Source organism: Scyliorhinus torazame, chromosome 13 (genome assembly GCF_047496885.1).
Source record: "Scyliorhinus torazame isolate Kashiwa2021f chromosome 13, sScyTor2.1, whole genome shotgun sequence".
NCBI classification, from domain to species: domain Eukaryota; kingdom Metazoa; phylum Chordata; class Chondrichthyes; order Carcharhiniformes; family Scyliorhinidae; genus Scyliorhinus; species Scyliorhinus torazame.
Genome location: NC_092719.1, coordinates 191,955,693 through 191,983,278, shown reverse-complemented (window position 1 = coordinate 191,983,278; position 27,586 = coordinate 191,955,693). Strand labels below are relative to the sequence as shown.

General features: G+C 44.4%; 1 protein-coding gene across 13 annotated transcripts in view; it reads left to right on the top strand.

Annotated features, from left to right (window-relative positions):
- Positions 1-910: 910 nt before the first annotated feature.
- The window catches only part of atp2b2 (ATPase plasma membrane Ca2+ transporting 2), a 1,245,322-nt gene continuing 1,218,646 nt past the window's right edge, over positions 911-27,586 (top strand). For 8 of the 13 annotated variants that reach the window (XM_072472624.1, XM_072472623.1, XM_072472622.1 and 5 more), the window contains exon 1: positions 912-1,062. The gene's annotated coding sequence lies outside the window, so the exon portion shown is untranslated. Of the gene's footprint in view, positions 1,063-27,586 lie in introns of all 13 variants that reach the window. The other 5 variants (XM_072472614.1, XM_072472625.1, XM_072472626.1 and 2 more) reach the window with 2 other exon arrangements.

Sequence of the window (27,586 nt, the reverse complement as noted above, 5' to 3'; positions counted from 1 at the left end):
TCACAATAGAAACAATGGATTTCACGCAGTTTACAGTCCACAATTCGACCAGTTTTCCCTACAAAAGTATGTAACTCAGCTGCTGCCCTGTGAATGAAAACCAGATTGTTTCTGAACCCCAGCCTCTCTGGGTGCGTAATGGAAAAATCTCAATCACTTTCAGAGCAACTCGAACCTCTCCTGCAGAACACTGCTTTTTGCTTGTTTAATAGTCCCCGCACTTAAAACAGAAAGAATGAAAGGATGGACATGAGACAAGTACAAGCTCACCAACCAAACCGGTAAATGCATTCACCACTGGAGTCAAAGCTAGAGAACGATGCAGATAGCGATCAAATGAGGGGGATGTAAATTATATTTTTTTCAGGGGGGGGGGAAAGAAAAGTTTTGTTGTGTGTGTGTGAAGGAAATCCACGTGTCCAAGGAGTGTGTCACATTCGACCCTTTGCTTTACTTCGCGGTGAACATGAGAGGTAAGTTTTTTTTTTGGATTGTGTTTTGCTCAGGGAGAGGTCGTACCTTGCGGGGTCTCGAACCCGGGACTACCGCAGTCTCCGAGATCCCCTCAACTTTCCTCACGTTGCCATCCCTCCCGGGCGAGGCGAGCCCGCCAATGGGCGCTCCGTTGGCGCATCATGTGGAGGCTGAGGGAGCATCACCTCGCAGCGTTATCCGCAAACTGGAACTAAAAGCACCCCAATCGTTTGCAAATAAACGACACCCCCATTCCTCAATCCTTTCTCTTTTCATCACAGCAAGGCTTATTTAGTGCCCCACCCCCACCAGTCATTTGGCTGCATCCAACGCAGGGATCCCCCCCCCCCGAAACATAATCCATATATATGTGTGTATACATATTGCTGCTGAAATGGGTGGTTAGTTGAAACGCCATTGTGGGTGAGAGTGTTTGTAAATGGGTTTCTTTTGGTGCATTTTTCAGTCAGTGCTGGGGGAGCTGTGGTGACAGCAGCACTCAGTCACACACTCATACCCCCATCCACCCACCCACTCACACACACACACACAGGGAAGCAGCCGGCACCGTCTTAACACACTGAACAGGTAGGAGAAGAACAACGTTATTCTTTCCGCAGGTACCTCATTTTTATTTTTCAACGTGCGAATATTTTATTTGGTGGAAGCACCGCTGCTGGCAATTTTTTTTTTGGTCTCCCTTTCTTCACAACCTTATTTTTTTTGTCTGACCTTGAGGTGGTGGTGATGTATTACAGCAGCATCTAACGCAACGCTGTTCCATTTCGACATGTACTGTTCTGAGTTTGATGGCAAGAGTGAGCGTGTTCAGTTTGCAGCCGTGAGACTGTGCTAGTGAACTGCACTGCAATCTAAATCATTTTATCCCTAAACCTTTACTTATTCCAATATTGAATGTTGCAGCTGATTGCCTAATTCTCTGCATTAACGGTGGGGAAGGTTTCAATGCAATTCCAATTTTGACATCCGTTTGTTACTTGCATAACTGTATGTATTTTATGCATACTATCAGAAATATATATATCTATAAGCTGCCTTTTAGTTATGCCAGTCGCTATCTTAATGTTCAACCATAGAACGAGAATGCTACTTTATCAAAGGCAAATATACCTTGAATATACGTGTACCTGAATATGTATGTACTTTAGTCATAACTTATCCAGGTAATTAGTATCTGAAGGTGCTGAGCTGTTTAATGCCAGTGCCGATCCTTTGTAGAATTTACAAGTAATCTATAATCCATACAGGCAAAATAACTTTTCATCTCCTTTATATGCAGCCAGTATCTCCACATTGTATAACTTACCCCTGATTAGAAATCAGTAATGTTTTTCATTAAAAAGCCTTTTTATTTTCATGTGAGTGACTATTTTGCAGTTGAGTGGAAGACAGTGGAAAAAGCAGTATATACTATGCAAAGTTTATCTGAAAGACTGCAGGTGAAGATTTAGACAACATTATACATTTTCACCTGAATGGGGCTTCCAAAGTATTTTGCAGTAGTTTCGAAATGTTAAAGCGTGGTGCAGTTTTAGCCTCGTTGGAACATCTGCAGGGGTACACAAGAGTTAAATAAGTAATCAGCACTTCACACAATTCCTTATCAACCTGCTGCAATGGGTAATAATTAACTCCTTACTTTTTGCTCCCCCCCCCCCTCTCATTTCACTGACAATCGGATTTACCAATCTGATTTCTTTAGTCATAATGTTTTGTTCCTGTGTACCCAATCTACTTGTGTTTAGTCCCTACATTTACCTTCTAATCTGGTGATTTGGAAATAATCGGCACTGATTGAATGTTGTCTATTACGTTCTTGTGTTAATCTTCAGGTGTTGCTCGTGTGTTTCTCAAAAAAATTGACGAGTTCTGGCTCAGTTGGGAACACAAATATGTGTTCAATATTTCACAGTGATGTGAACACAGCCACTCAAGTCGCAGATATATTTGGCAAACAGTTAATCCTATGAAAAAAACTGTACAGCTTCATTCACAGCAACTATTTTATAGCTGGTGTTAAAACAATGTATCTTTCTGATATTCTCTGAAGCAGGCAGTAAGCAATCACAGGGATAAATATTCCAAACATCAGTAAATGATTGCCTTTCTTGGAATAACTACATGTATGAATGCTGATGATGTTGCAAAGGGTTTTTCTTTTGTTTTCTTTGAATGAAATTTAGTCTTTACAAGATTAAACTGCACACTGCATATAGGTAAGTTCTTCAAATACTTGTTCCGTGGGGAGTAGTCAATGGTACTCGGTGAGACAGGCAACACTGTTATTATGATAAAATCTCAATTTAGTCTTTTGCATCCTGCCTCTGGTAAAGTAAAATGATTGAACATGTTTATGCTGTGGTCCATTTTCATCCAACAAAATGTTTTTTTTTTGCAAATAACTGTAGATAGAACAATGGAGATTAAGGTACATTTCCAGTTGTGAATAGTGCAAACATACCTCTTGCTGTGCAAATAACATTTTATCTTATTTGCATTTCTAAAGGAAAAGCAAATTTGACAGAAGTTTAAAAACATCCTAACATGGATAAGGATTCCTCCATCCTTCAGATATGTGGTCGAGGAGAATCTCAATCTGGAATGCAAATAGATTCATATTTTGAAGTTTGCTCATTTTCTTGATAAGAATGCCATGAAAGAATCTAGCTCTGTTTTTATATGGGATGTTGTACAGGCCATTGTTATAATACCACTTTCCACAATTACTGCAAGGTTATCAGTTTCACACTTGGGCCACTTGAGGCTTTGCCGTCAAATGGTAACATAATTATTTAAAGAAATCCAAATGACATTTGGATTCGATTTGAGCTGAAGTCTGACTTCCTCCATTTGGCACAGCGTGACCTCAGATGACTCAAACTCAATTTCAAAATAATATGAAACAGAAGTAGATTTCTCCCACAGTTAATTTTGTATTATTAATTATGTATTTTTAAAAAATTGAATAATTCCCCTCTCAGCCCTGATTATTAGATAGCTGGGGCTTCGTTATACTGACAGTGATTTATTTGTTAACATTGGAGAGATATCTGCCAAACTAAAGTGAAAGAAATGCAATGGAAAATGCAGAACAGCCACAGCATTTGTATGAAATCAATTTCATATTGGCGGTCATATGAGCAAACTGGCTCACAACTCATATCTCTTTGGGATTGCGTCGCAAAATATGGCAGCCTTGCAGGATTTAAAGTAATGCTACCATCTTTACACATAAGGTCACACCAAGGGTAAATCTTGCTACATATTGCTATTTTCTGTTGCAAAATTGACATTTAGCAAAAGAAGTTAGGATTCAATATCCCCGGGACCTGGATTGTATCTTGGATGATCATCAGAAGTAATTCTGATGAGCCCAAGTGACTGAATGATTCTTCAATGTCGGAAACATCTATTGCCTTAACATAGAATATTCTCACATTCAGGTATTCTGGAATATTATAGTGTTGAAACAGTTTTACAAATACACACAATTGGTTTAATAAGTAGAAGCGGCTGTTTCTTAAAGTTTACTGCTAATCTATAACTGTGTCTAATATAAAACTATTGATTCTTCATTTTGCAATGGAACAAAGTTAGATGTTGTTCCCAGTCATTACCAGTAGCTTTGTTTGTTCTCCAATGTATTGATGTGATAATGCATTTTAATAATGGAGCTGGAGTGGCTCAGTAGGTAGCATAGGGTGACATGGTAGCACAGTGGTTAGCACTGTTGCTGCACAGCACCAGGTACCCGGGCTCGATTCCTGGCTTGGGTCACTGTCTGTGCGGAGTCTGCACATTCTCCCTGCGTCTGCGTGGGTTTCCTCCGGGTGCTCCGGTTTCCTCCCACAAGTCCCGAAAGACGTGCTTGTTAGGTGAATTGGACATTCTGAATTCTTCCTCAGTGTGCCTGAACAGGCACCGGAGTGTGGTGACTAGGGAATTTTCACAGCAACTTCATTGCAATGTTAATGTAAGCCTACTTGTGACACTAATAAAGATTATTACCTCTGACCTCGACGACCTGGGTTCAAGACCCACTCTCAGACTTGTTGGCGAAAGTAGAACCTGACCACCAACACAGGTAAGCCAGCATGTCCCCAGCCTGAATAAATGGGGCAATGGTTGGGAGGCCTGGTTGTAAAACGAGATGGTTGATATAAAGGTGTTCAATCAATATTATGGTGACCCCACAAGGTCAAGGAAGAATTTATTGTTGTGAAGGGGAGTGACTTTTTTTCTGGATGAATACAGAAATGTTCTTCCTCATCTGTATTTGTCAATATAACATATCCACTCCAATGAGTGTTTTCCAAGGAGTTCAGACTTGTGAAGTCTCTCCTATTTTGTCAACGGTTTGTTTGCATGAGCCTCAGCAGAAGAGTACTGTTAAAAAGTTTGCAACTGTGTCCTGACCACCTCCCCTCTACACCCCTGAGAAAACATGTAAAATGTGTTACAACATGCACAATAGAAAAAAACAGCTGCCTTGAAACATGTGAATGTTGAGAGATGTTGCTGAGTTCACCAGTAAAGCCTGTTGCATTTTTAGCTAGAAATCAGGAGAACACGGTTAGCACATACACTGATATAGTCATAATGCCCCCCCCCCCCCCCCCCCCTCCCTATACACTGGAGATATATGCTGAGACTGAGAAAAGGCCAGTTCACTGTCCTGTTCCCATTTTGCTCATCGGGGCTGACAGAGTAGCTGCTCGTCCCTGAAGGTCTTGTTATCCTTTGTTAAATGGAAACTCTCTCTCCTTCTATTATTGTTTCCCCCACCTCACTCTCTCCATTAACCCTCACTCCTTTGCTCCACTTCCTGAGCAATCAGCAGGAAAATAAATGTAATGGGTTAAAAATCAGAGATATAAATCAGGGTGATGGTATAAATCAGGAGAGGGCTAGATCCAATGTATTCGGGTGGTAGGTAGATGTGCTGTACAGCAGATGATAGGATTGAGAGCCAGAGGGCACAGATTTACGTAGATCAGCAAAGGAACCAGAGGCAACATGAGCGAACATATTTTACACAGCGAGCGGTTAGGATCTGGGATGCACTGCCTGAAGTCTGGAGGAGATAGATTCAATTGTGGCTTTCAAAAAACAATTGAATAGGCACCTGAAGAAATGTCAAGGATTACAGAGAAGGGGGTGGAGATGAGCCAAAATGCTATTACAGAGAGCAGACAGACCAAACAGCCTCCTTCCTGCATTACCCATTCTATGAATCTTTGGTTTGTCAAAGCCCTTTTCTCTGTAATTTCTGTAATCCTCCGTACTTTTAAACAAATTACTGGGAGTAGATTCTACTTTTTACACTTCACAAAGGCTGGTAACTGAATATTCCAGCAATTAAAATGATAACTGATTGGCCAGAATTTAGTTGGTTTGCCATTGCCGCTAAACTTTGATCCTAACTTTGTTTAATAAGGCTTGTCTAACAAGCCCAATGTAAAACTTATTTTAATTGTTTAAAAAGCACCCCTTCCCTACCACTACCATCCCACATCCCAGAGTCTCTAAATAAGGCCACATTAATGTTACCATTTTCACATCAATGCTTCTGAGTGTAAGTGACAGCATAACCTCTGAATTGGGTCCCAATTTGACTTTGGAACATGCCAAGTCATGCACATTACCTCTGTAAGATCTCACATCACTTGAGCTTTGCACTGGGCTGGTGGATAACTTGTGCGATGTGAGATCCCTGCTTTGAAAGTGCTCAAGCATGTGGGCATTTTGGAAATGAACCTCAGAAATGCTTTAATATTACAAATAATCAGTCGAGTTACTGATACCAGCTCTCCGAATATAGAACAATACAGATTAAAGCTCTGTGTAAATACATGATCTCTCGTTAAGGGTGGATTACATTTACAGCTAGGCAGAGCCGCAAGATAAGTTAGTTCTTGGGTGTAATTTGCATTCTGCAGCTTCTTGTTTGATACAGCCGAGAGGCACCGCCACATTCAGCCATGTAGACCAGGACTAAATTTGATCATTACCTGAGCCAGCTCATTGCACTCGGGCAGCAGTCAGGATAGTGGGGCTGGCTTTGGTTTTCCAGGTTTGGGTAGTAAAATGGTTAAGATTTTTAACCCTGATTAGTATACTGATAGAAAATGACTTTGTATAGATGGTGCACAAGAGGCGGGTATAAGATTACCTGCAGTTTCCACCCTATAATTGAAAAATATATCAATGCTATAAGAGAATGGAAACTTGGGTAAGATGCTAAAGGTTTGCTGTTGATGTGCGTTATTACCTTGAGTTGACTGCAGGTGTGAGATCCAAGGCAGCAATTGTTTGAGTGGAGATAGATCCTTTCCGGGAGGTCCTGGTATGGAGCAGGTAGAGTTCACGCGCGCGATTGAGTGGACTTGAGTCAAAGTTTGCTGAATGGCGCATTTAGCAGGGTGCTTCTCAGTGCATGCAGCGCCGAGAAACGTCTCGCTGTTGAACGGCACTTTGCCATTATTTTTTCCCTCAGGGAGATCCCGCCAAGGCAGCACTTAGAGGGATTTCCTGCAGGTGAACAGATCGGGGCGTCATTTTGGAAGGCTCTTTTCGACCCCCCCCCCCAGATTTGGGAAGGCCCCCGGGAACATCTCCCTTACACCCGCCCCTCTACCTACCCCTAGGCCCAATCCCTGGCAGTGCTAACCTGGCACCCTGGCACAGCCAGTCTGGCACCCTGCCGGTGCACCTGCCAGCCTGACAGTGCCAATGTGCCTAGGTGCCAAAGGGAAAGCCAGAGTGCCACCCTGCCCTGTCCTTGACCACCCAGGGGTCTCCAGTGTCCTGGGAGACCCACCCCCTCCCAGGTGCTGTTGCGCTTGGTCCACGTTTGTATGGACCAGTACTAAATGGTGCCCTGGCAAGGTTTCCCAGGCCGTTGAATCCCGGGTGCCGGGTGAACCCGGCCAATGTATATTTAATGAGCCATGAACAGTGAGGGCGAGATCCAGATCACGAGATTCTGTTCAATCTTGCGAGACATTTTGAGCATCCCACAACTTGCAAGACGCCTCTCGTGAGATTCAACAGCCTCGCCCCAACACCAATTCAGGCGCGTCAAGGCTGCTGAATTGCGGCCCTTATCTCCAGGTCAGAAGCTATGGGTTCACGTCCCACTCCGGGAGCTGATGGCCAAGGAAGGTGGATTCATAATGTGGCAAAACAGTTTGATGGTCAGTCTGTAAATTCTTCTATTTCCATGACAGGCAGTGAGAGTGGGAGAGTCTCCTGGTCAGCAAGATCCTGCAGTAGGCAACAGTGAACCACTGAGGTACCTTGCCAAACATAATCATGGACCAAGTCCATTGTTGCCAATTCCTCTTAGGACATGGCAGCTGAAGAAAGAGAGAGATTCATTTGTTGACAACGCAGCAATAGAATTGAAAGAAATGTGGATAGACTCAGTACTGTCGAAGGTTGCTAGTCTCTCCACTGTAAAGATTAGAACAAAGAACAAAGAAATGTACAGCACAGGAACAGACCCTTCGGCCCTCCAAGCCCGTGCCGACCATGCTGCCCGACTAAACTACAATCTTCTACACTTCCTGGGTCCGTATCCCTCTACTCCCATCCTATTCATGTATTTGTCAAGATGCCCCTTAAATGTCACTATCGTCCCTGCTTCCACCACCTTCTCCGGTAGCGAGTTCCAGGCACCCACTACCCTCTGTGTAAAAAACTTGCCTCGTACATCTACTCTAAACCTTGCCCCTCTCACCTTAAACCTATGCCCCCTAGTAATTGACCCCTCTACCCTGGGGAAAAGCCTCTGACTATCCAAGAAAAGCCTCTGACTATTCTTGTTCCTGGACACAACATTTTATTCCTTTTTGTTTTTATTTATTCATTCATGGAATGTGGGCATTGCAGGTAATGCCAGCAATTATTATTAGTCACTTATTTCCCTTGAGAAGGTGGTGGTCAGCTGCCTGCTTGAACTGCAATGACTCGTGGGGTGCTGCAAAAATCAGAGTTGGGGCCCCAGCTATCAATCTACGTTAATAACTTTGATGCAGTGACAGAGCAATGTATCCAGGTTTGCTAATGACATAAAGCTAGGTGGGAATACAAGCTATGAGGAGGACACAGGTACTGCAAAGAAATATGGACAGTTTAAGTGAGTGGACAACAAGGTGGCAGATTGTCTATAATGGAGGGAAGTATAATGGTCATAAGAATAGAAAAGCAGAATATATTTTAAAAGGTATAGAACTTGTAAATGTTGATATCCAGAAGACAAGGCACTTGTAGGTGTTGGTGTTCCCATGTGCTTGTTACCTGTGTCCTTTGTGGGGGAATTGTGGATTTGGGAAATACTGTGAAAGAAGCCTCGGTTTGTTGCTGGAAAGCATCTTGTAGGTCGCACACATTGCAGACATGGTCTGCTTGTGCTAAGTGAGTGAATATTTAAGGTGGTGGATGGAATGTCAATCAAGTGAGCTGCTTTGTCCTGGATAGTGTCAGACTTCTTGACTGTTGTTGGATCTGCATTCACTGGGCAAGTATTCCATCTAACTTCTGGACGATGGATAAAGGAAAGTCTTTGGGAAGTCAAGTGGTGTGTTATTGAAATTTCCAGCCTCTGACCTTCTTCTGTAATCATCGTTTCTGCGTCCTAGGTCCAGTTAAGTTTCTGATCAATGGCAACCCACGAGATGTTGATGCTCTTGAATATCAAGGGGAAGTAGATAGATTCTTCGCTGTTGGAAATAGTCATTGCCTGACAATTGTGTCTCACTAATTTACTTGTCTCTTACTAATTTACTTGTCTCTTATCAACATAAGCCTGAATGTTGTCCAGATCTTGAGACCTTGCTGCAGGTGGGTACAGAATGTTTCACTTTCTGAGTAATTGAGAATGGAATTGGACACTGTGCAATCATCAGTGAACATCCCTATTTTGATATTTTTATGATGTCGGGGGTGGGGGGGGGGGGGGGGAGAGGCAATTGGTGAAGGAACTCTGCAGTAACGTCCTGGGACTCGGGTATCGGCCTTCAAATATTACAGCCATCTTCTTTTGAATTAGGCATGACTCGTCAGTGAAGAATTTTCTCCCTGATATCCATTGACATCAACCTTTCCTTGCTGCCACGCTTGATCAAATGCTGCCTTGATTTATTTTATTCGTTCCTGGGATATGTGAGTCATTGGCACGGTCAGCATTTATTTTCCATCCTTAATTGTCCTTGAGACAATGGTGGTGAGCTGCTTTGATGTCAACAATAATTACTCTCACCTTCCCTTTGGAAATCAGCTTTCTTGTCCATGTTTGGACGGAGGCTGAAGCTGACCTTGACGGAACCCAAACTGACATTGATAATGACTTGCTAAGAAGCTTTCAAGATGCAATGCTTGGAAATAGCAATTATATAAGTGGCAAAACGCGCGGCTTGGGTTGAGGTAAAAAACTGGAACACACTTTTTAAAAACCAAACTCACCTAGACCGGTATGTGATCGATATTGTAGAATATAAAGTGGACTGGTGTTAGGGTCATCTTATGTCAATAAATAAAATGCATATACAGAATGTTTTGCTGACGGTCAGTCAGTGCTGTCCTACTTGCAAACGTGTTGCCACATCTCCAGCTCACAACATAATTCTGCATCTTGCACGTGGGATAGGGGGTGTCCTGCCGTTGTAAGTTCTGAACCTTACAAAAGGACATTTATGCCACAAACATAATGCCACAAATGGAACATGTTCAAGGAGCTAAAAGGCCTCCTTGAGTTCTATGTTAATGTGCATTGGAACTTTGCTGCCACTGAAGAAAGCAATGGCCTGGATTTTGCTGGAAATAACAAAGAGGCTATCAGCGATCACCATGAATACAGTATATAACGTTTGGCACCCACACATGTACAGTTAAACGTGGAAATCCAGAAGTTGCTGTCAGAGGTACCCTGAAGTATTGCAATCTTTGATGATGGACCTGGCGCTGAAATCACTGTAATGGTATGAATTTGGAGTTTTTGAAATGTTAGGGCTGTATGTTTAGGGTTGAATTTCCAATGGCATAATAAGTGATGATTAATGTTGAACAGCCTCTTTGGCTCTGAAAAGATAATTTTATAAATATGGAAACTTATTTTTTTCACCATATTACTGATTTAAAAAAAAATACAAGTTCTGCTTGTCTCTTTAATCTTTCTATATTTTCAAATCTTGATTTTGCTTCCTGTACATGATGTATGCTGTAGGGTGTTAGATAATGCTTGGCAGGTCTTAATATCATCTTCAAAGTCTCAAGTCGCTTCACTGTATGTGTTTATTAACTACAAGAACTATGAACATATACACAGTAAAGGGCTCAAGCTCGAAGCTGTCTCCATGCTTGCATGTACGCAGGGCTCTGCCCAACACTAAACTGACCCCCCAGGTGTTCTCTTCCATCATTGCGTGGGTGGTCCTGTACTCATGTCATATGTTAACCCTATATGTGCCAGACCCTTGAGCGACAATGTAGCTTATATTTCCTGTTTACTTCCTGGATTAAACTCTGCATGGCTCAGTGAAGATCCTTTAGTTATGTTGAAGAGTTTCACTGTTACATTTCCTGTTCACAGATGTCACAGACTCCTCTAGAAGATTCCGCACTAAAACCAGGTGCAAGATGACTGAAATTTTCCATTGGCAAGCCTATAAAGGCTAGACGTTTACACTGATGCAGTAGCCCGTCCCGGCTGAGATCTGGGGAATCTCCAGGCTGCTCTTACTTGAACATTGGCCCCAGAGTATCTATAACAAATAAAATGGAAAATTTGGCCTGATAATAACTTTTAAATCCTTCAGGAGGGCTGCTCGAATCAATAAATTAAAAGCATTTTGCAAATTGATCTCAGCAAAGATTTCTCCTGAGCTTTACAACTCTTTGTAATGTTGAATGAGGGAACAATCTGCCGATACATTGCTCAGAATTTCACATTTCAGCCTGTTTCTTTCTGATTGCCTCACAGGCTTCCATCATATCAAATATGAATCTGTGACAACTGAGAACCACCTTAAGGGTATTGATATTATAGATGTAATCTGCGGCTCAGTGGGTATTACACTTGCCTCTGAGACAGAAGATTGTGAGTGAAAATCACATTTGAAACAGAAAATCTAGGCTGTTGCTCCAGTGCAGCACCCTTACAGTGCTGCACTGTCAGAGGCACTGTCTTACAGATGAGACCTGAGACTCATCTGCCCTCTCAGGTGGATCCTTTGGCATTATTTGAGTAAGAGCAGGTGTCTTAGATCATAGATTAAAGATCATAGAATTTATAGTGCAGTAGGAGGCCATTCGGCCCATCAAGTCTGCACCGGCCCTTGGAAAGAGCACCCCACCCAAGCCCACACTTCCAGTCTATCCCCGTAACCCAGTAATCCCACCCAACCTTCCTGGACACTAAGGGCAATTTAGCATGGCCAATTCACCTAACCTGCACATCTTTGGACTTGCCCAATATTTATCATCTGATAGCAAATTAAGTGTTCAATACCATTTTTCTGCTTGTGAGACCTTGCTTTGTGCAAATTGGTTGCCACGTAACCTATATTACAATATTGATGATCTTCCAAAAGAACTGCATTGGCTGCAAAGCACTTTTGGATGCCACAAACTCCTGAAAGGTACTCATATAAGAATGAGTCTTATTTTCTTTTAATGTAGCTTGGTGTGTTTCACTTCATTGGAATGCCAATTGTTTGTTCGAAACTTCAAAGATGCTGTGGAATAGCTAAGCCAAACATGTCTCAAACACAATCTCTTTCCGTAACTTCAGAAGGAAACCTCTGCGGTATTTTAATGGCTGCTCGCACTAATCCCCAGAATCACTGATGTTTCCCCATCCACTTTTGGTACAGTCGATTTTGGAAAATTGGCATGGACATCAGCCACGTTTGGAGTCAACTGTAGGTTAATAACTGACTCTGGAGTTTCAATCTCAAAAGGAATTCCACCCCCCCCCCCCTCACATCTCCTTCAAATCTGAACTTGTCCTCTCATTTGCCAGTACTTCCCTGCATATAACACACATGGGCTTTGCTTCCTTATTTTCATTGGCACAAATGACAAAACCATACCTCAAGAAATTATTTTTATACTGCTTTGTTACGAGTTAATTTTCTTCTTTGTAGCTGTTACCCAGAAGCCCTGGAACTCTGCACAGAGCTAACACTAGCACTGCTGTGTCCAGCCCTGGACTCTCCTGTGCAGCTCTCTCCAGCAGATTCAGGTATAAGATCATGGCTAGTAGGTACACTGACTATTTGTGTCATTGGCCATATCTTACTCGTAAGAAAATGGTTAATCTTCACAGTCTCTAGTCTTGCTTGCCAGCAGCTAAAAAATGGAAGAAACTCTCCTCTGTGATTTGGTGCCAAAAGCAGATACATACAGGGCATTTGACATCAAGTGTACATGCAGAGTGCGTGACCTGTTCACTGCTACCGTTTCTGGCCTGAAGTCTGTACATAGCCTCCTTTCTTTCGTATTTAAACAGCTGCCATTCTCAATAAAAATGCCGAAAGCGGTCGTTGGGTGCTTCTCCCGCTATTGGGCCCACTGTGTGAACACCATGACTGATTGCTCCACGACCCTCCTGACATCTGCTCATGTTCCCCATGGCTCACAAAAACCCCGGTCTAGACAGCACGTTCAAACATAAATCTCAGTCCCCAGGCACCTTCTTTAATTTTATTTCAGTCCTGACATTTCATTCCCGCCCTGGATTACAGCAAAAACGTAAAGAACACCTAATCAATCAGACTGCCCGCCAACCTTAAAAGCAGGCAGGCCAGGTAAAATTGCATTTGATTGGCCCAATAATATGCTCAATTGCCTGCTTGTTGGCGGGCATGCTTCCGACTCTTATGCGCACCCGCCGACCGGAATAATGTGCCAGTGCCCGATGACATTGGGGTGCCTGCTTCCTTCTCACATGATTTCAGGTACTTCTGGATCAGGTGCGCACTTGCCAAGCCACGCAAGATTAATAAATCTGGGCACATTTTGGAGTGCCTTATAGAATATCCTAAAGGCCAAGTACATTGCAGTCACAGCTGCATCTGATATGTAGCTCCAAGGTCCTTTTCTACATTCTGAAGCAATTCGCTTACTTTCTATACTCTACAGTTAATGTTTAACCTATGCAATCTATGAATGGTAGAATAAAGAAAACCGTAAAGTTGATCTTGATCAGCGAGTGGGACGAACATAAATACAGAAACACCATGCAATAAAATAGCTGAGGTGGCAGGATGCAGGAACATGTGCAAAGAGTTTCCCACTCAGCCGCTCACCCTTGTTGTCAATAAAGATTACTATCCCTCATTAGTCAAGTTTTGTCCAGTTCTAGAACATGCTGTTTGAAGGAAATGCTGCCTGATGACAGAATGTCTTGTCTCCCAAGAGGAGATCAGAGTCCCTTTCCTGTGGGGTGACGTACAGGGTTGGACTGAAACCAGCTGGATGGGAAATGTACATCCAGATTTCACCCCCCCTTTCTAATAAATGAGGGAACATGACTAATTTAAGGATGTAATATGAGAGCGAAATGGAAAACAACAGAAGAGAAACACAAAGCTATTTAGTGAAAGCTGTAAATTAATTAACTTTAACTTGATCAAGATGCATTGTTGCTCACCTGCTACAGTTGCATTATTTTAAGTGATTGCCTTTCATCGAAAACCAGCATCAACTGTCAACATTATTGTTGCAAAAATAGAATGAAGTCTTTGTAACAAATACTGCAAGCTCACTTGAATACAGGTACTTTTGAATGAATAGGATGTTTTAGTTGGAATATGACACCCACAGTGCTTTTATTATCTGTTTTTTAATTAACTGGAGAAGATAGCAAGCATTGTTCGTCCCCTGCTATCTTAAGCTTAATGCTGCATTTATCACACTGCAGGAAAGAGATCCAGAACACCAATTTTGGTACAAAATTAAAATGTCAAAGGGAGAGCATTGAATGAAGCCCCACTTAAAGGGGATGTAAATGCCATGCTTCTCGGAGTCAAAACAGGGGGTGACAGAGGTAACTTGAGACAATGCCTCACATACGATCCGAGGTACACAGGCACTCATGAAATAACTTGCATTTCTATAGCGCCTTTAATGTCACAAAGTGTTCCAAGGTACCCCACAGGAGGGTTGCAAAATACAATTTCACATGGAACCATGGAAGGCGATATTAGGAAAGAGGACCAAAAGCTTATTAAAAAAAAATAGTTTGCAGGCGAGGGCAGAGAGGTGGAGAAGTTTAGGGAGGGGGTTCCAGAGGTTAGGACCAAGCAGATGAAGGCATGCTGTCAATGTGGAACAATGAAAATCGGGGTGCACAGGACACCAGAATTGGAGGAGTGCTGATATCTTGGCGTATACAATTGGAGGAAGCTGTAGAGAAAGGGAGGGGTGAGATCTTGGAGGACTTTTGATTTTGAAATCCTGTTATATCAATCTGAGCAGATACACACCCTTGGAGTGACCTGAATGGACATCCCCGGAGTCTCCGACTGACGCTTATCTTCCCTGTCGGCCAGAGGGACCCTAGCTTGAAGCTTGCAGGAGATGGGACACCTGGAGGGAGGTCGAGGTACTTCATTCTCATGTTGCCTACATCCTGATGGTGCCCACCAGGATGCGTGGCCATCGAGTGCAGGGCCTAGTGCAAATCTGGCAGGACCTGCTGGACCAAGGTCTCCATGGTGGTTGTCAAGGTTCCCATGGTATCCTCGGAAGCGCTCGAATGTCAGAGCCATGACGCCAGAAAAAGCGCAGGCGGTCTCCTCTAGTCTGCTGAGTGACTCTCGAATCTCTGCCTGATGTTCCACTGCCTCCCTCTGCATCTCCACCAGTGAGCTGACAGCCACATCCAGAAGCTCAACATCTGACTGGGACTGAGATGGCGACTGGTCCCCAGCAGCCCTCCAGGTGCTGGAGACCTGGGATGTCCCGACCTCTGACTGCTGTGGGTATGTGCCTGTGAGGTTCTCCAGAAAGTGACCCTAATCTAGAGCTACGCCCCACTGTGTTCTGTGTTTCTGTGCTGGTGGAGGGTGCAGATGAGCACTGTTATGGTTCTTTGTGAGCCCCCACCTCCTTCTTGGATGTGCTTCAGGGGCTCGAGCTGCTGCTGAGCTGCCTGGATGGCCACAGCCTGCTGGTGCCTACAAGAAAGAAAATAGGGTCTTCGTGGGCATTTGATCGCGGTCCTCCCCAGCAAGGTCAGCTGCAGTCTCCTCAAATTCGGTGAGGGGGAGGATCTCTGCCATCCTCCGGCAGGAATGGGTTCGCTCTCCTTTGTTGCGTACGAAGATGTAAGGAAAGGATGCTATCAAAGGGAATGAAGCAGAGATTGGGTGAAATGAAACCCTGAGTGTGGTGAGCCCTTCCCAGAGAGCCAGCGGACGGAGATTGAATGGCACGACAGATGGGATAATGAAGTGAAAGTCTCCATAAAAGAATGAATGTTAATATGTGTCCCCTGCTAATGGATGTGTGAGATCTGTGAAGAAAGTAGCTGTGTGGGTGCATGATGCTATGCTGAGATTTTAAATTTTTTATTTATTGTCACATCTGGGGCTGGTTTAGCACAGGGCTAAAGAGCTGGCTTTTAAAGCAGACCAAGGCAGGCCAGCAGCACGGTTCAATTCCCGTACCAACCTCCCCGAACAGGCGCCGGAATGTGGCGACTCGGGGCTTTTCACAGTAACGTCATTTGAAGCCTACTTGTGACAATAAGCGATTTTTGGATAGTCAGAGGCTTTTCCCCAGGGTAGAGGGGTCAATTACTAGGGGGCATAGGTTTAAGGTGAGAGGGGCAAGGTTTAGAGTAGATGTACGAGGCAAGTTTTTTACGCAGAGGGTAGTGGGTGCCTGGAACTCGCTACCGGAGGAGGTGGTGGAAGCAGGGACGATAGTGACATTTAAGGGGCATCTTGACAAATACATGAATAGGATGGGAATAGAGGGATACGGACCCAGGAAGTGTAGAAGATTGTCGTTTAGTCGGGCAGCATGGTCGGCACGGGCTTGGAGGGCCGAAGGGCCTGTTCCTATGCTGTACATTTCTTTGTTCTTTGTTCTTTGTATGTACCGAAGTACAGTGAAAAGTATTTTTCTGCGGCCGAGGCAACGTACACAGTACGTACATAGTAGACAAAAAGAATAATCAGCAGAGAACATTGACAAATGGTACATTGACAAACAGTGATTGGTTACAGTGCAGAACAAGGGGCCAAACAAAGCAAATACATGAGCAAGAGCAGCATAGGGCGTCGTGAATAGTGTTCTTACAGGGAACAGGGGCTGGTTTAGCACACTTGGCTAAATCGCTGGCTTTTAAAGCATACCAAGCAGGCCAGCAGCACCGTTCAATTCCCGTACCAGCCTCCCCGAACAGGCGCCGGAATGTGGCGACTAGGGGCTTTTCACAGTAACTTCATTGAAGCCTACTTGTGACAATAAGTGATTTTCATTTCATTTCATTTCAGATCAGTCCGAGGGGAGTTGTTGAGGAGTCTAGTAGCTGTGGGGAAGAAGCTGTTCCTATGTCTGGATGTTATTGAATTTGTTTCAATTATTTCAGAATTTGTTATTGGAGGGAGTTAACGGCTGACATGCCCTGGCAGAGCTAATGAGGTAATTTCTTGAACTGCGTGCCAAATTGGGTGCCGTTGCCAGCTGCGCCTGGGCGATGGCCTCCTCGGTCAGAGAGGTGACATTCTTGGAGCCATTCCTGGGTAACCTCTGCACCAGGGATCCACGGAGCAAGGTGTCGAGGGTCTGGCGGCTAAAGTGGGGTGCTGCTTTACGAGGGAGGTGGCCTTTTGCCTTTGGCTGGATCTGCCATCTTGAGCAGTCACCTGATAACAGGTGGGCTAGAGAGAGTGACATGAGTGTGTAGCGCTGGTGTTTAAATCTGCCGGCAGAACCTTCGAACCTGCCACCTGAAGATGGGTGGACAAATCAGCTCCTGACCCGCCAGGTGATTTGGAGAGATACTCACTCGTGCATAATTAATATGGCTCCAAGCGCAGAATTGGGTGCAAGTTTATGCCGTCTCGGTGAGCGGTAAAGGCGCTGCCCGAATAGGTCACCACCATACTTGAGACAGAAAATGGAGAATTCCTCGCACTGACTTATGGTTGGACACGTGGAACATGTCTCCTTTGCTGAGATGTGAGGGAAGATAATGAGAACAATGATTTCTTGCATCGGGACAGACAGTCATACTGGCAATAGAGGAGTCTTTGGGGGAGTGTCGTGTGGTTGAATATGTTAAATGTTGCAGAAGGTGAGAAGGACAATCAAGGATAATGTACCACATTCACATTTGTAATCTGTTTAATATTAAGTGCCTGACCTTGGGTCCTGTTTTTGCCGTTGAAGTCAAATAAGCTGTTTACTAACAATACCTCTCAATATTTTAAAGGTTTCGATTCCACACAGTCTCATTCTTCAATTCTTCAAGAGTTACGAATTAGAACCCAAAATCTTCAAACCTCCCCTATCCATCAGTACAAGTGAAATGCCCCACATTGAGCGTAATGTTCTTAATGTCGACACAGCAGTGGCCAAAATCACGATAACCTGTACAAGAATTTTGTTAGCTTTAATATCTTGAGTAGAAATTTTCACTCTACCTTTAAACTCAAATCCTTTGCTATCTTTGTTTATGGTAAGAAGTCTTACAACACCAGGTTAAAGTCCAACAGGTTTGTTTCGATGTCACTAGCTTTCGGAGCGCTGCTCCTTCCTCAGGTGAATGAAGAGGTATTATGTTCCAGAAAATTATTTACAGACAGATTCAACGATGCCAGACAATGCTTGGAATACGAGCATTCAAGAATCCATACGAGAATCCAAGCATTGTCTGGCATCTTTGAATCTGTCTATATATATGTTTCTGGAGCATACCTCTTCATTCACCTGAGGAAGGAGCAGCGCTCCGAAAGCTAGTGATATCGAAACAAACCTGTTGGACTTTAACCTGGTGCTGTAAGACTTCTTACTGTGCTCAACCCAGTCCAACGCCGGCATCTCCACATCATTTGTTTATGGTGTGACTGCTGATGTTCTAATGTGCAATATTTTCTACTGATATTGTACATTTAATGGTTGAAACCCTTTTAGCATTCCTTAGCTCCACTATCAACTTGGATTTCCTGAGTGCTATTTTGCCTCCTTTTTATATTTGGCACTTGGCCATACTGGTTGGCGTCATCAATAAATATTAATATTACTAGAAATACTGGCCTTCCTCTGGGTTATTAAGCATGTACAGCAGAGGCCAGGGCAGTTCCAATTCAGACACTGGAATCTTTTAGGATTAGGTACTTTGAATTAATCTCCGGGTTGCTGCAATTTTGGGTAGTATGGTGGTTAGCACTGCTGCCCCACAGCATCAAGGACCCAGGTTTGTTTCCAATCTTGGGTGACGGTGTGGAATTTGCACATTCTCCCCGTGTCTACATGGGCTTTTCTTCGGGTGTTCCAGTTTCCTCCCAGAGACCCAAGATGTGCATGTTAGGTGGGTTGGCTATGCTAAATTGTCCCTTAGTGTCCAAAAGGTTGGGTGGAATTAGGGGGATAAAGTGCCCTTTTGGAGGGTTGGTGCTCACTCGATAAGCCTGATTGGCCTCCTTCTGCACTGTAGGGATTCCATGAACTTCAAATTGAAATTTCTGTTTTCTTCACTGAAGCATTGCAATTTCTTTTTTCAAGATATTTTTTTCTTTGAGAGCTTCACAATAAATCTATAAAGCATTTCCAATTTGGCACTCTCGTCGACCATTGACAAGTGTTGGTGACCGATTTGTGCAGCTGACAAAGTTACTATTGAGGATCTTCATGGCGGTTTACTAAAGATGCAAAGACACTGGGCTGGATTCACTGCTGTCGGGATTCTCCATTGCGGCGGCAGCCTGGGGATTTCCCGACGGCGTGGGCTGCCCACAATGGGAAACCCCATTGGCCGGCTGGTGGGACGGAGAATCCCGCCCATTATTTTATTACTTTTTCGTGCCAAATTTGATTGCTTTGAAAATACTTGAACCATTAACTTAATAAGTTGGAGCAGATAGATTAAAATCCAACACAGAAAGTAGAATTTTCCTGAAATAGCCAAAGCTCAACAACACTGAGTATAAAAGGCTACTGAATCTTCAGTGTGTAGCGGAAGCATCTTATGTTGTGTAACAGAACGACAGAGTATAACACAGTTACCATATTGACTTTTCCAGGAAATCTATGACCTTGTTGTCTCTTCATAATCCAATCTTGGTTGTAAGTCTCCAAACAAGTCAATAACTTATAATTTATTTCTAAGATTCTACTAGAAGTCCTGGGAATATGCCAAACTCTGATATGAGTGATGTTCAATGGGCCGAATAATTATCATTTAATCTTAACTGTCAAATGTTTGATATTTATCCATATTTTAGGGGAAAGGCTGCAAATTCAAAACAGTATGCCCAGTAAATGCAGATGTACCTTTTGAATGAGGTATCGGGATGTTTTCTAAACATTCATAAATTTAGCAGTAAGGACATAGAAATGGCATCTTCAATTCTTTGCCAAAGAGTAGAATTTAGAATGTCAAAGCACAAGAGCGCATTGTCTAGTTTGATTCAATTTTTCCAAACCCATAGTAAAATGGTAGTTACTGTTATTTTTGCTTTATGACACCTGACACAGTGGCATACATAAAAACAGATGAATTAGGAGTACGAGTAGGCTATTTGGCTCCTCAGTCATTTGATAAAATCATGGCTGATCTGATTGTGGCCTCAACCACAGTTTGCTGCCTTTCCCCCTAAATTTTTTGATTCCCTTGCCAATCACGAATCTATCTAACTCTGCCTCCATTGCTCACTGGGAAAGAGAAATCCACAGCCAAATGACCCTCTGAGAGAAAAGATTTCTCATCTCCCCCTTAAATGGGAGACCCCATATTTTCAAACTGTATCCCCAACTTCTAGTCTTTTTCACAAGGGGGAACATTCTCTCAGCATTCACTTAAAGCTCCTTCAAACTGCTGCGTTTCGGTAAGATTACCTTTCATTCTTCTAAACTCCAGCGCAAACTTTCCAACCTTTCCTCATAAGGTAACCCCTTCATTCCAGGAATCAGTCGAGTGAACCTTCTCGGAACTGCTGTAATCCAATTATATTCTTTCCATAGAGACAGAATCTGTACACAATACTCCAGATGTTGTCTCATTAATGTCCTGTACAAGTGTAGCACAACTTCCTTACTCTTATATTCCATTCCACTTGCAATAAACAACATTCCATTTGCCGTCCTAATCACTTACTGTACTAGTTTTTTTGTGATTCTCATATCAGGGCACCCAGATCGCTGTGTACCACCGAGTTCTGCAATCTCACTTCATTTAAATAATATACTGCTTTTATATTCTTCCTGCGATAGTGGACAAGTTCATAGCTTCCCATGTTATACCCCATCTGCCAAATGTTTGCCCTTTATATAAATTACTTTTGGAAATCCATGTACAGTACATCTACAGATTCTCCTTTATCCACCTTGCTTGCTGCTTCCTCAAAGAACTCTGATAAATTCATCAAATATTACAGGACAGCATAATGGTTACCACTGCTGCCTCATAGCATCAGGGAGACGGTTTTAATTCCAACCTTGAGTGACTATGTGGAGTTTGCACGTTCTCCCCGTGTCTGCGTGGGTTTCCTCCGGGTGCTCTGGTCATCCCAAGATGTGCAGATTAGATGCATTGGCCATGCTAAATTGCCCCTTAGTGTCTAAAGACATGCGGGTCATGGGGTTATGGGGATAGGGCGGATGAGAGGGATGTCTCTTTCAGAGGGTCGGTGCAGACTCGATGGGCTGAATGACCTCCTTCTGCACTGTAGGGTTTCTATTGTTCTGTGGATTATTTCCCTATCACAAAACCATGTTAACTCTGCCTGATAGCATTCAGATATGCTAAATACCCTTCCTGTACTTTCTTAATATATTATAGTATTTTCCTTCTGGCAGATGTTGGGTTAACCGATCTGGCTTTTGCTGCTTTCTGTCTCCTGAATTTCCCGAATAGAGGAATTTGCTATTTTCCAATCTGATTGTGACTTTCCAGAATCTAGGGTATTTTAGAAAATGTCAGCCGATGCATCTACGATCTCCACAGCCACTTTTAAGATTCTAGGATGAAGTCCATTGGGTCCTGGGGAATTGTCAGGCTTTAGCTCTGATTATTTTCTCAGAGCCCTTTCCCTGGTGATAAGGGTTGTTTCAAGTTCCTCCCGTTTAGCCCATAATTTACAGATGTTTCTGGGATGTTATGTGTGCCTTCAAAAGGGAGGACAGACACAAAATATCTGTTCAATGCTTCCGCCATTTCCTTATTTCCCATTATAAATGAATTAATTGGACAATAATTGTACAGCAGACAAATACAACTATTCATGTCTGTTCCCAACAATTTGAAAGTAGTTAGGAAGGAAGTATGTTTAACTTGTGTGACTGAAATATTATTATTTCTCAGCATCTATTTTTCTCTTCATGGGAAGTATAAAACAGATATAATTATAAAAGCACAGTCACTTGTTAGTCAATCTATAAAGTATTTATAGGAATGGTTCAAGCTTTGAGATGTCACAATGTAACAGCCACTTGTGCTTTAGTGCATTCCTGTGAGTGAGGAATATCAGTTCATGGAGCAGACAATAATGAACAAACGTTTAGTCTCTTTCTCGCTGTCCGTCTCTCTCCGCTATAGCGCCTCCTCACTCTCAAACCGTCAAAAGAATCAAATGTCAGCTAGGATTTAGTTGGTAATGTGCTATTCACCCACACCCATTCCTTCCTAGGCAGGCGGAAATCAAACTTCATGCTGTCTGCTCATTTAAATGAATGTAGTTGCAGCTGGCATGAGGTACATTTTTAAGTGGCTGCTTGCCTGAGCAGGACGTTGCAAAATAATAATAATAATCTTTATTAAAATCATGAGAGGCCAGCGAGAGTTACAGACCTGAAGCATTGGCAGCAGATTGTGCTTTCCACTGTGGTGAGTTTGGTGGTGTGAGGGGTCTTTAATCAGGTGGGATGGTGGCAGGCAGAGATCCCGCCTCTGTCCTGATTAAATCCAGGGCCGGAAGGCCTGTGGACAGCCTTCCTGACCTGCCACCAATCGAGGCCCTTTAAGTGGGGAATTAATGCCCACTAAAAGGCCTCATCCCACTGCCACTGGTATAATCCCAGAGGTGGGCAGGGGCCCACCATGCAGGCAACATAAATAAACCCTGGTATGTATGCTTGTGGGCTTTCGGGAGGGAGGGGTCCCTCATTCAAAGGCAATCAATGCCTAATCAAGCGAGCTGGCATCGAAAAGGGGAGGGCATCTAGTGAGAGCCAACCCCCTTCCCTTGCTGCCAATTCCCCTTTCCCTGCGACCACTCCCTATTTCCTGTCATCGCTCTGCTGAGGAGTGACCCCTCCTTGATCTGTGGCCTTATCTGGGTGTAGCACTCACAGTAGCCACAGGCTCCCACTGGTGCTGCAGAGCATAGAAGAGCTGTTGGCCTGTGATTGACTGGCAGCTCTTGCTGGGTGGCCCTTAAGGTCCTTAAGTTGGCCAGTCAAGTTCATGAGTGGCTAAGATGCAGTGGGTTTCCCAAAAAGAGGCAACGTGGGGTTCTTGCCGGTTCTCTAGCTGGCAGCCGAGATCCCCGTCATCTCTACAAGATTCCAGTAACTCTGTTTCTCTGTCCACAATGCTGCCAGACCTGTGGCGTATCTGCAGCATTTTCAGCTTTCACTTCAGATTTCCACATTATTTTGCTTCTGCAATACTCAATGTTTGTCTGCAAAGCAGGTACATTTCGACTGAAATATCTTCTGAGAGTCATTGAAAAAGTGAGTGTGGCCTGGGAAAAACATAAAATGGCACAAAATAGCAGAGAGCGGACTCCAATGTTCTGTAACACAGCACCGCAGACCATGGCATAGAAGGTGGAGAGGGAAGGGAAATTATCTACAGGAAACCTAGAGACTCTCCAGTGAGACACTGGGAAGGCAGTAAGACCAGATAGACATCACAATAAATGCCAGAAGTATAGACCTGAGCAAGTGGAGGCAGTGCTGTAAAAGGTTCAGTGACATCACATGTGTGGTCAAGGTCAGTGAATGTACCTTCAAATACCCGATCCGACCAATTACTCCACCTGTCTCATGCACTGCTCCATTCAGCAACACTCCTGCCTTCACTCAGCTCCCAACAATCTCTATCATCCACATTCCTAGCTTCACCTCACCCACATATAATCAACGCTGCAGGGGACTGACATGGCTGTGCGTCCTCACCTCAGTGGAGGCAACGATGCCCGCCATCATGGGGTTGCCATGACTGAGGCCGTGGCCAGCAGTGGGGCAGAAAGCATCGAAGATGCACCTCATATTATCACATCTAGTCCAACTTCCTACTTCCACCTCATCGCACAATCACTTCTGATTTTAATGCTCTGCACCTTACTTCTTATTTTCCTCCCCTTGTGCTTTTTACCTTTTGGGTGCCCAAGAAATGCAACCTGACCAGGTGGTGATATTAAGGAACAAGACGTGAAAGATGGACAAACACCATCCCTTGCTCTCACATTCACAACCAGCAGTTCATGTACAGACCCTGTGCGAACCTGAGGGCGAGGACACATCTGAGTTCTACTGCACAGGACTCAGATGAGGACTTTGATAGCGCAGTGTAGAGAAAGACTCATGGGCCTGTTGTGTTCTGTTGTCTTGTCCTTGCAATGATACATGCAGAACTGCTGATGACTTACTTAGAATGATGATTTATTAGTTAACACGTGGAAGGATAACATACAGAATCTATACAGACTGGGTTTCTCTGGGACTACCCGATGTGCGACAGTCCTTGGTACGCCTTACGGTAACTGGATATCACATGACTGATGTCTGATGCCACCTGCTGGTGGGAGGTCACATTGCTGAGTGTATGCAGCATTACTCACAGGAATATTACCACAGCGCCCACATACATACACAAATGCTTGCTACCTTGCTGGAAAGCCTGTGGTCACTGCCAAGGAGCCTGGAGGAGTCTAGCACCAACCTTCCAAGTGTTTTTATCCAGTGCTTGGAGCCCACCTTTCCAGCATGGGATCGGTGGCTAACTCCTTTACCAACCATGATGCACCATCTGTTAACTGGTATCCCAGCTTCCATAGTAGTTTGTGCAGAAATCACCTGAGTGCTGCAGTGGAACCTTAGACTAAAGTCATGCAAAGTTAACTGCCATGCACAGGCAGTTTACTGACACCGGTCCACACTGCTGCCACCATGCCTGATGGCTCCTGCTCACTCCCCAAGTCGTGCTGTAGTCCTATGGGAATGCCTATCAGTGCACCCAGGTCCAGGAACTGCTCTTCTGTGCAGAGGTCTGCAAAAACTCCTTGAGCATCTGCCACGCCCCACCTTTAGACTTTCACAACTTGAAAGAACTAGATAAAGCACTAAATACTTGTAGAATTGTGCTAATAGTTAGAAACAAAATTAACCAGTAACAGTTAGTTTATGCCGTTGGGATTCTTCCCGCTGCTGAATGTATATTTAGCTGTGTGAGGTTAAGAAAGGGCATTAGCTGGAATGCTGGCTTCGATTCAATGTGGTATGACATCGTGGTCTACCTGCTCTGCATACTTCCAACTGGTCGTCCACTGTGTGTACAATATCACGTCCAACGTGACTTGTCTCCAAAGTGTGCATGGATGCAGTGGAGACAGAGGGTGCGATCTACCCGAATGGGAACAGAGACCCATAGTGCGCGATTAGCCATTCAGGTAGGTCGGGGGCCTCAGCGGCGTTCACGACGGCGCGAACACTCTGCCTCTTAGTCCCGCCCACTTAGTCCCGTTTTCTGCACTGAGACGCTCTGCCTGCTGGAAACTCTCAGTGGAGGGAGAAATGACGTCCAACCTCTCGATTCCCCCGATGCAATCCCTGAACCCCCTCTGGCCCCAACTCACCTATAAGGGAGTCCTTAGCCCCTGTGCACGCACACAGGCCCCCCTCCCCTCCCTTCCACCCCCAGGCCCGATCTCTGTCCCATATAAAAAGTTTGGCACCATGGCAGTGCCAGCCTGGCACCCTGGCAGTACACCTGCCAGCTGGCAGTGGCACCTGGGCATCCTGGCAGTTTCAGGGTGCCAGGCTAGCAGTGCCAAGGTACTCAGGTGACACCAACAATGCCAAGGTGCCACCCTGCCCAGAGGGCAAGCACCTGGGGGCCTCCAATCCCCTGGGCGACCTCAATATGTACTGTTCCGTTTATGGAAACCAGCACTGAACAGCACTCGCCTGAGGTCTCCAAGGCAAGGGTGTTAGATCACATGCCTTGGTTAGATATTATGAGCCGCATAGATCCTGGAAGCCGCTTCTCGGGCACAATGCGGTAGATCTCACTCTAAAAACGTTTCTAGCACCCAAAAAATGAATCCCAATTTAGCGCCCTTAGATTATACTAATGCGGAGTTGAGGTCAACAATCTTGCCATTTAGAATATAAACTGTAAAAAATGTTTTAAGTTCCTGTAAATCGTGAACAAAAAATTTAAGTTTGAAAGTGTTAGATCATGGCAGGATTCTCTGTCCTGCTGCACCCACTTTCTGGTGCGGCACGCCCCCGCCGGCAGCGGGATTCTCCGCCCCGGCAGCCGGCCAATGGGGTTTCCCATTGTGGGCACCCTCACGCCATTGAAAAATTGGCGGGCATGAGTGGGCTGCTGACGAAACGGAGGATCCACCAACGGAGAATCAGTCGCATGTGTATGACAATGAGCATGCATTTGTCGAAAGGAGCATGTTATGAAAGACTACTTCAAGCAGGTTAGCACTGCTGCCTCACAGCTCCAGGGACCCAGGTTCAATTCTACCCTTGGGTGACTGTGTGGCTTTACACTTTTCTCCCTGTGTCTGCATGTGTTTCCTCCTGGTGTTCTGGTTACTTCCCACAGTCCAAAGATGTGCAGGTGAGGTGTGCTTATGGGGATAAGACGGGGGAGTGGACCTAGGTCGGGTGCTCTTTCAGAGGGTCGATGCAGACTCAATGGGCCGATTGGCCTCCTTCTGCACCGTAGGGATTATATGGATTTCCCCCCACCCCCATTTTTAAAACATTTGTAATGTGGCAAATCGGGTTTTACTTGGCTGCCCAAGTTGGACTTCTTTTTTTAAATCATTTTATTGGCATTTTCAAAATTATATACATTGCCCTTCGTTTTCATTTTTTGGACAGTGCAGAAAAGCTTCTTCTTAAGTTTCTCTATTTACAGCCTGTCGCCGTCTGACTCGGTGTACAATCCTCCTTATCCCTCCCCAGCCCCTCTCTTCCTAACCCCCCTCCCTCATCCGCCTCCCCTGATGCCCTCGCTGATTGATCTGGGGGTGGGGGGGTTCCCCCTTCTCCTCGTTTCTCCCCTTTCTCCCCCTTTCTTTTCTCCCCCTGTCAGCTTTGGCCGTGTCCATCTTGTAGTTGGGGGGAGGAGGCGGTATTGTTTCTTTTGTCCCTCTCAGGCTCTCTCTTTTCTCCCCCCGTCCTCCGGGTTGTGTGCTCCTGACGACCCTCCATGTCTTTTTTCTTTTAAATTTTCCAGTTTCCCTCTAATCCAGACAATATTTATACAACTTATTCTTCTCGCCACTTGGCCAGTAGGTTTCGACTTGCAATGGAAATGTGAATTGCTAATCAACATATGGAGGTGGAGTATGAGGCAATTTTCAACATTTGGCTTCATAGAGTGGGCGATTGTCAGAGCGATGAGTGCCTGTTAGCAGCAGGGTGAGGGCTGAACCACGGTTGAATTTGGGCCTTCCTCTGTACTGAGTTGCTGAGCTGTTGAATGTTCAATGAGCACTGATGCACACAGTTCAACATAATGTAGTTGGGAAACCTGTCAGCTTCATGATGGAATTAAGCTGAAATAAAGCTATAAAAGGCAGAGAGGAGGCACATCAGGTGTCCTAGTGAGGCTCCAGCAGAGCATAATTTAAATAGTTATGAATTTGCAATTTTATTATTCAGAACT